General features: G+C 42.1%; 1 pseudogene across 1 annotated transcript; it reads left to right on the top strand.

The window, feature by feature from the left end:
* Positions 1-167: 167 nt before the first annotated feature.
* LOC309687631 (transmembrane protease serine 2-like) lies at positions 168-9,484 on the top strand (annotated as a pseudogene). Its single transcript, XR_014280742.1, has 12 exons — positions 168-414; positions 510-657; positions 836-931; positions 1,022-1,135; positions 2,090-2,219; positions 2,321-2,431; positions 2,531-2,574; positions 3,169-3,331; positions 3,426-3,623; positions 5,943-6,039; positions 6,200-6,312; positions 6,825-9,484. The product of XR_014280742.1 is annotated as a transmembrane protease serine 2-like (transcript).
* Positions 9,485-9,554: the final 70 nt, after the last annotated feature.

The raw sequence follows: 9,554 nt of genomic DNA, 5'->3' as shown, positions 1-9,554 counted from the left end.
GCCACTGCATCACTGAAACACGCTGTGTCTACCTGCCTATACGTCATGTTTTCAGTACCTTTCCACTGCACACTCGGCGTTACAGTACTCACTCACTGCTCTGACACTTAAGCAGATAACACCTGTGTCATGTTTAGACTCGCCAACTCGTCATTGTCTTTGCTGTGTGCTCAGGAGGGAAACAAACTGATGCTGTGTGAAGTGTAGGCGTGACAGTTTTCATACAAACTCTTTATTTGATCGCATCCATGTGAGAATGAGCAGAGCGGAGCCTGGGAGGAGATGCCGGAGGTGCTGGCAGTGATGTGGATGAGATTATCTGAGTGAAAGATTGCTGCTGGAGTTATCACAGGGGGATTTTATTTCAATTTTTTCAAAATACAGATGATTAAACAGAAAATGACCACCAATCCGGTGAGTCTGCATTTAATCAGCCTTGAGAAGAAGACCTGCTTTCAATTTATTTTAAGTATTGTAACTTTACAAAAACACTGTTGCTCTGCCAAAAGTATCTGGACGCTTGTCCTCACTTCATCCGTGAATATGAGAAGATGAAACTTCCTGCGCTCGCCGAATCAGATGTTCAACCCCAGTATGTTCACAATGTGGCGCTGAAGCCTCCACCTGAGAGCAGTCCCTCCATCCCCAAGCACAAAGGTATTTGAGTGTCTTTTAATACAGTTTGAATACTTTACACGACTGTACAGATACTAGGCACGTCATTTGGACACTGCTTGTAACAAAAAGTCTCATTAGAAACTGTTCTGTGTATAAAATGTAATCGTGAAGCTGGGTGTGAGTGGGTTTCCAGTCACGGTGAGTGCTCTTCTGTCAGATTTCAAACACAGGTGCATCAAGTTCACTGTTGCTGCTGTCATCTCCTTGCTGCTGCTGCTGCTGCTGGTGGCTGGAGTCCTCCTTGCCTATTACTGTAAGTGAAGGATTTATTTAGTGAACTGAGTCAACATTAGTGAGATTGGAAGACTGATTTTTTTTTTCTGGTTCCTGTCTTCAATTCCAGTTTCTTCATCCTGTATTCATGGGATTAAATGTGGAGATGGGAACCGCAAGTGGGAGTCCCAGTGGTGTGATGGGGTTACAGACTGTCCCGCAGGGCAGGACGAAGCTAACTGTGGTAAGCAGCTTCATGGTGGGAAGAAAAAGCTTCTCTGTCCTCCACCTTTAGATTTGTTCAATAAAGCTGAATGAAACACACTGATAAGAACCTGGTTTACAAAAAAGAAAAACTTGGAAAACAACAAATGAAATGTGGACTTTTTGGGGGGGAAATTTAATGCTTTCCCATTCTCGCACTGACAAGATTTCATTTCGGAGCCTCTTTTGTTGCATTTTTTTGTTTCATAGCGCACAAAATATTTGCAAAGGGGGACAGGTCTGGACTGCAAGTTTTTCATTTTTCATCTGGACTACTGGCACCTTGCATTGTCTTGCAGAAATGAACAAAACTAAGGACATCTCTGGAAAAGACATCTTCTCCATGGAAGTGTTATGCTGCCCTAAAAGCTGAATATATTATTAAGCCCTAATGAGACCTTCACATATGTGTAAATTACCCACACTGTGTGCTCTAGTGCCCCATGCAATCATCCATTCTGTTTATTAGGCAGCAGATGAAGTTTCTCTGGGATTTCCAAAAAAATGGAAATTCCCCCCCAAAATCCTCTAAAACCATACTTCTTCACAGAGTTGTGAAGCTCTGTTTACACCCAATGGTGCTGCTGACCTGTTCCCAGGTAGCCTCATTAGTTGTTATCTTGATGCACGCTCAATAAAAGAAGGTGAGAGAATCCCAGAAAGTTAACTCTGTTCATCTGGATTTCCAATCTTTGAAAACAAGGTCAGCGTTTATACAACAGAACAGTTTGATGCTTTTATAGGTTTGTTTTTTCTGGAATCATCCATATTCCTCATGATGAGATAATGAGATAATATGTAGACTGAAGCATTTATCTTTCCTTGTTAACTGCCAGTCCTTTGTGTGCTTCACTCTCAACTGGCTGCCTCTTCACCCACTTTCCACTTGTGACAAAATGCCAAGTCATCGCTTGTGTTTGCTGTTTGTGCTCAGTGAGGCTGCACGGCTCCAGTTTCCTGCTTCAGATCTACTCGACTCAGAGTAAAGCCTGAAAATCTGTTGGTTCTCATGGCTGGACCGAGGAGAAGGGCAGAGCGAGCTGCCAGAGCATCGGATACATCAGGTGAGATGCTCAGCTAGTTCAGCCCGAGATGAAACAAAAGCTGCTCTGTGAACGATTTTCAAGCGATGCTCATTTTTTTTTTACAATTTGTGCTTTGACAGGGGCACGTATTTTAAATCAGGCCAGCAAAGGGCTGATGCTAATGATGGATTCTTACTAGTGAAGTCTAACTTCAACCCTCAGGCATCCATACTGCAACAACTTGCCCTACAGTGAGTGAGCTGGTAATGATAAACCTGTGTCAAAATGCTAATATTGATATGATATTAACCTGATCTCATTCCAAATGTCTTTTTTCCTCCCATCCTTAGAAGTACATGTCCTAACAACATGGTGTTGACATTGCACTGTACTAGTATGTCTTTATACTTTCTTAGAAATGAACCAAATCACAACAACAATTACCTCACGGTGCTTTATATTATAAGGTAAACCCCCTGGAAACAAACCACCAACCTTTCACCTGGCAAGTGAATTACAAGCACATAAAGGTTTATTCCTGTTAAAAGGGAGGTTTTCCTTCCCACTGTCACCATGTGCTGGATCACAGAAAGCGGTGTGTTAGCTGAGGTTTCTTTCTAATAGTGTAGGGTCTCTACAATATCAAACCTCAGTGAGAGCGACAGAACAAGGCTCAGTTTGGGGATAAGGCGAAAGAGAAGAGAGCAGAGAGAGACAAGACAGGCAAAGTATAGTGAGAACCAAAAGTTGCTAATTACTAATGATTTAATGTAATAGTGGAGTGCATCCAGCATATCAAAAAGAACATTTCAAGCCTAAGCAGGAGGTTGTCTGTCTCCTGAATCCAATCTGGGAGTTGTTTCCATAGTTGAGGATAGCTGAAGGCTCTTCCTTGCAATCACACTGGTTTTTTTCAGTGTGTTGTTGAGTTTTGTCTCTCTGAAAGCCTGTAGCTGTAGAATGCTCTAACAGCAGCCTCCTTTTTCAGATTGTGGAAGCAGGGTGAACTCCAGCAAGGCTTCTGCAGGACAGCTGGCCTCCCTTGGGGCTGTGCCCTGGCAAGTCAGCCTCCAGGTTGCCGGCTCTCACCACTGTGGAGGAGCCATCGTCTCCCCCTACTGGATAGTCACCGCCGCTCAGTGTGTGACCTGGTGAGTCCTCCACCTTCACCTTCACCACCCTTCAGTAACCGTGGTTTGATCCAGCTTTAATCAAATCTCTGCTGGTCACCCCCCACCTTTGCAGGGCCACCAGTCCTGCAGACTGGGCAGTATGCTGGGATAGTGGACCCATTAGGCCCTCTGTTTAACCCTGCTTACTCGGTGCGTCGCATTATAACTCATGAGAGCTACAACAGCCAGACATTATTTCTCAGTTTTTCTTACATGGTGAAGAAATGCTGCTTTAGTAAACTAAAACAATCTGTCAGCATGGGTTTAAATTGTAAGAATAAATGTATAAAGTTACAGAAATCAATTAGTTAATTACTTTGGTGTACTGTTTTTTATTAAAGCTGTAGAACTTGTGAAAATACAGTTAAAATTCCCACATTTATGTCCTCCTTTTCCCAACGCCATCCAGCAGGCCGGATTGAGGTCAATGCTGGACCAAATCTGGTCCCTGGGCCTCATGTTTAATACCCCTGGTTTAAAGGAAAATATCTGAACCTGCTATTTGAATGTTGGCTCACATCAGACCATGCAACATTTCTACTGCCTGATTTTGTTGAGCAGGTGCAAACTGTAGCCTCAGTTTCCTGTCAATAGCTGACCGTGTGACCCTCTGCTGCTGTAGCCCGTCTGCTTCAAGGTTCGATGTGCTGCACATTCAGAGATGCTCTTCTGCATAATTTGATTGTAACGAGTAATATGAGTTAACTCTCGTGTGCAAAGTCCCTTAAATCACCTATTAAATCCCCATTCTCCATTCAGTTCAAACTTCAGCACCCTGTCACGTTTGCATGCCTAAATGCATTGGGTTGCTGTCATATGACCCATATACATCACATGATTCAGATATTTGCTTTAAGAAGCAGCTGAAATGTGTACCTAATAAAGTGGCCAATGAGTCTGTTTAGCTTCTTTATAGTAGTTTTATCTTGATATCTCTGTTTTGCCAGATTGTATATTATGTTATTGTGCTTGTGTTTATATTCATTCTACTTTTAGGCTGTTTCTAATCTTGAGTTGCTGCATTCCCACTTTGGGATAAGTAAAGTATATCTTATCTTGTCTTATACAGATTTACAGCCACAGATTTACTGCATAAATCTAAGCTGGACTCAGCAAAGTTAATCCCATATTAACATGTTTTAATCAGTTGTCTTTCCCCCCCAGTTCCTTAATCTCAACCAGAAGTCTTAATAACCAGGCATTGTTAGCCAGTCATGGCACCATATATTTTAGGATAAGGCGTTTTTGTTAAAAGTGCATCCATAGAAGTTTTAAATAACTTTTGTTGAGACCTGTTGACATTTTGGAAGATGCACATCCTCAGTGGATGCATTTGGCACTGTTACTTCAGTAAGCGTTACATTTAGCAAACTAGCAAGCTGTCAGCTGAGTATAACCCTCTGTGTGAATAAGCTGTTCACACAGTGGCAGTCTGTGTACAGAGAGGCTGTAAGAGTGCACACATTGACACTAGGGGTGGGTTTTTATAATCGATTCATCGATTAAAATCGATTCTGGCTTGGATAACGTAAAATCGATTCATTAAAATCCTGAATCGATTTTTTAATATAAATTTATTTTGTCCGAAATGCCAGAATCTCTGGTGACATCTCACAAAATTTCAAGAACCACCAAACAGTAAATGAGAGCAGGTACAGGGATTCTGCACATAGACTTAAACACACAGCGCGACCCGCGGATCAGAATCAGTTAGATGTCGCCTTTCTCACAGTCGGGGCTGAAAGCCGACAGCTCGCTGATCCGGGTCCGCGCTTTGTGTTCACGCCCTTTATGCGCTGATTCTAAAGCTGTTAGTTTGATCTCTCTCCAAACAATATTGACCGAATCAGCAGCAAAAGAAGATCCAAACGCTTCACATAAACATCGTCATGAATTCACTCTTTTACTGTTTTGCTTCCCTCCCCCTCCCCCCCCTCTCTCGAACAGTTTCGCTTTCTTCATTATTCGCTTGCTTGTTACACAAGTCTACTGTTGCTTACAGCGCTGTCGGCCGCTGTTTTTTCCCCTTTTACATTCTTCCGAAAAGAAAACCTCATTTCTGCTGTTCAATACTGAACAAATTGAAACTTTTTAAAATTATTCAAAATGCAAAATGCTTAGCCATGTCTCTAATAAAACCGCTGTAACGTCAGAGGTAATGTTGATTAATTAATGGTTTTCTTTCGTTTTTGATGTACTGCAGAATATTTTTATAAAATCCCAGGCCAGGAAAATCACCTACATGTTTTTCTGTGTTTTATCTTCAGCTACTTTGACACAAAGGCATCTGCTGTGATGCTCACACCTTGGATAAAGTCTTGAGAGTGTCAGCTTCCTTTTTATAGATACAAAAATATGGAAATGTCCTGATCTGAATTATATCTCTGACTGTCAAAATTTCCCAGATTTAAATCGAATCGAATCGAATTAAATCGAATCGTGGATCGAATCGATTCGGGACCTTGTGAATCGGAATTGAATCGATTCTAGAAATCAGTGACGATACCCAGCCCTAATTGACACCATTGTTAACAGCAGCAGCTCGTCCTGTGTTAAACACGTTACAGCAGAGATGTTTACTCCTTGGTAGGCTTCAGGAACATCGGACCTGTGCCTCCCAAACGTGGGCCTGAAAGTCACTGCTCATCACAAGTGCTGGATAACACGATTTGGTCACAGAGCAAATGGTGAGGCAGCTGTAGTTAGTGAATCAGTATTGGTGCTCATTGCCGCCTACTACCACTAGATGGCATCAAAGTCCTGCACTCATTGTCAAGTGATTGAACGTAGAGGAGAGTGTGTGAGCGTTATTTTATATATTAATTTATGTTTTGTTTTTTTTGACAGACTCTGTCTTTCCATACCTGATGGAGGCTCAGGCTCTCATAGATGCTGCAGAGTGCAACAGTTTCATCGCCTACACGAACAGGATATCCCAGGATATGATAATCAGTTTAGCTGTGTAGTGTCCTTGAGTGTCAGAGGTCCACAGTGTGACCCACCTCGAGGTTACAATGCTTCAGTTTTAGTGGGAATGGAGTCTCTGAATGCAGACTCAGAACAATGCGCTCCAATAGTGTTTGCAGTTCAGCCAGTCCAAACAGACCGTCGCATAAAAGCAGTTTTTGTTCATCAAAGAATCCAAAACATTTTCATGCTCTTATGTAACTGCTTTTGCGGCGCTCTCAAACAAGTCCAGCACTATGTTCTGTGTGCAGCAACCGTTTTAAATAAACTGTTCGTTTTTGTGCCTGGTAACAATCCACTTATACAGTCAGCAGTGAATGTACAGTTAGAGCCCAGAGGAGGCAGCTGACTATTATATCCCCTTTTATTTGGATGATTTAGAGCTTTTTCACTGACCTCAGAAATCCATGAAAGACCTAAAACTGTCCTCAAAAGTCCTCATGTAGCCTCTCAAAGTCACTGTAAGTTAGTATTGCCCTTTGTTTGTTCCTGAACTGTGTCTCAGGCTGACGGCGGCGGCCCTCTGGTGTCCCTGATGGATGGAGTATGGTGGCTCATAGGTGACAGCATTTGGGGTGAACAGCACGCTGGGCAGGATGCACCGGGTGTTTACGGCAACGTCGCATACTTCCCGGACTGGATCCACCGTCAGATGAAGGTTCATTCGTTCTGAGATTTTGTAATGGCACTCATGAACAGGCAAAGTGTAAAATATAAAGAAAGATTAGACTTTGATTAAAAGTCAAATTTAACTTCGCTCTGTGTGATTTCATGCACTTTATGTACCTTTTGATTTAATCTCTTTGGAGGACCAGATGTTATAAGAAGGTTTACCCATCTGGTGCTCTGAGTTGTACAGCTTGACCTGGAGGCTGGATGTAATGATAAACACCGTATGTCTGAATCACAGCAGGGCCTTGACGCCAAGTTAGGATATTAATATGAGTGTTGTGTGTGATTAATCGTATTTGTTCGAGTGTTTGACAAGCCAAAAGGTTAATCCGTGCCCTGACATTATTATGTTTCATTGTCTTTGGTATCCTTCGCCTTTATCATCCGCAGAGGATTACAAAGCTTTTTTTTTCTTGTAAAGAAGGAACAAAAATGCAAACAAAGTACTGTGCAAAAGTCTTGATCCTCTCCTCATTTCTTCATATTTTGCTTCCAAAGTGTGAGCATACTTTCTTGTCTTTCCTACTTTTTATAAAGTGGTCTTGATCAATAGTTCTCCAGGTCTTCTGAAGGTTTTTAAAGGTTTTTCTTTGGACATTGGCTGCTTTTTCACTCATTTAGACTCCATTACTTGTACTTGATCATTTTCAGAGCAATGCTTTTATTTTGTTAAGCCACTGAAGACTGAGTTGTGAATCATATAAGCTTAAAAACAGCACCTAGCTAAAAGAGACAAAAGAGTGGGGTGGTCGGACGGGTCACCCTGGGCGTCGGTGGTGCTGCAGCCATGGGCTGTATGGGCCTGCGCCTCCCTGCCCTTGGTGGTCAGCGAGGAAGCTGGCTCCTCCCCCCTCCACACACGCAGGGGCTTGGGATGCAGGTGTGTCACTGAGGTGCAGGGGAGGCCCTCCTTCTCTCCCCCCTCATGGCTGCCTGTACCTTAGTTTTCCTCCACAGTTTAGACTCTCTCATTACTTTCATTCTCATGACACATACATATAGGGCCTTCGGGGTGGGCACACTGAACAGCGTCCAGAGTCTGTTCATTCAGCCTCACCTCTGGTGTCGGTGCCCACTTCTCAATTTTAAATTGCATGTAGACACCGAAGGTCTTGGGGAGGGTTACACAGTAAATATCTATGTTTCAGGTCAGGTCTTAGACTCCACCTCTGTCTCTCAGAACATGTCAGGCTCCCCCAGGTGTGGGGCCTATTTCCCAGCCAGTGGCTGGTGCCCCCACCCAATGGTGTATTGATGGTTCTCAGTATCTGGGGCTGGGTTCTTGGGTGTGTACTGGCTCATTTATCTGAATTTCACAGCCCTCAGTCTATAAACAACCCCACACACTTCCTTTTTTTCCACTTCATTCACCTCTCATTAGCACATCGGGATATGCCCAACCTGGTAGTCCCCTCTGAGGCCTTCCCCCAAACAGCAGCCTCAATTCATGCTCGTGCAATCTGCAATTATCTACTAGAAATACCAAACCTACATGAGGATGTGGTCTCAGCTAGTGAATGGGCTGGAGTAAAGCAACTAAATGACTGAACTTTAATCACCAAAAATCGCAAAGGCTCTTTAAAGCCACTTTCCGCCCCACAACCGTTTCAATAGCTATCAAAAGTACCAAGCACACCTTGAGTCGTGAAACTTGTGTACTTTACTCTCAGAAACAGTCAGAGAGACTAAACTAGCAACAGGTCCCTCTGCAAATGATGAGCTCGTATAGTGGCAACTAAAAGTTGTTCTAATCAATCATTTGTATCAGTGTACGTTTCAGCCGTATGCTTAGCAACACTGACATCAAGTAGCATTAAGCTGTATTGAACATTTGACTCGTAGTGCTCAACATTTGTGTCATGAATTGAGCAAGGTACTTTGAGGAAGCCAGAGCATGAGTCTGATGACACAGCTTTTTAAAATACCACAATGACACTGCTTCTTATTTTTTTCTTAAATAAAGGTAAAACAGCTGTAAGCAATCACAGCTTTTTAGAAAATATAGTACAGCCTTTTGTTAAAGGTTTTATGCAGCAAGACATCCAAAAAAAAAGACCTAGTCTTCACTCGGTGTTAAAACCGGGTAAAGGTGGTGACATACATCATCTTTCAAGCTTGTTAGAATTGTACAAACTCTGTTTTTGCCTTATCTACTGTATTTCTACTTATGTTTACACGTGTTTTGGCAAATTAAGCAGAAATGAAGAGCGGCTCAAGACTACACTGAGAGACATTTAACCATTAATCAAGATAATAACTGTTACAGCTCTAATATTGTGATGATTATGAAGTAATTATATTCATCTTGACCTTTTGTGTTAGCATAAAAATATTTGCTATTAGCAACTTACATGCAGATAATGTTCAAACACAACCAGATGAATTGTACTTCTGTTTACAGAGGTATCAACCCGACACGTATACAGAGAAAAACTTACATTGAATTATTGCCACTTTCTTTTTCATAATTTGTTACTTTTTGAAATTACTTTATCTATTATAAGCTACATTTAAGTACGTTTTATTTTGTTGTATTTCTCATCCAAAAAGAAATAAAAATGAT

The sequence above is a fragment of the Aulonocara stuartgranti genome, assembly GCF_965226115.1.
Source record: "Aulonocara stuartgranti genome assembly, chromosome: 14".
Lineage (NCBI taxonomy): Eukaryota > Metazoa > Chordata > Actinopteri > Cichliformes > Cichlidae > Aulonocara > Aulonocara stuartgranti.
Note: the sequence above shows the minus strand (reverse complement) of the source record. Positions and strands in the feature narration are given on the sequence as shown.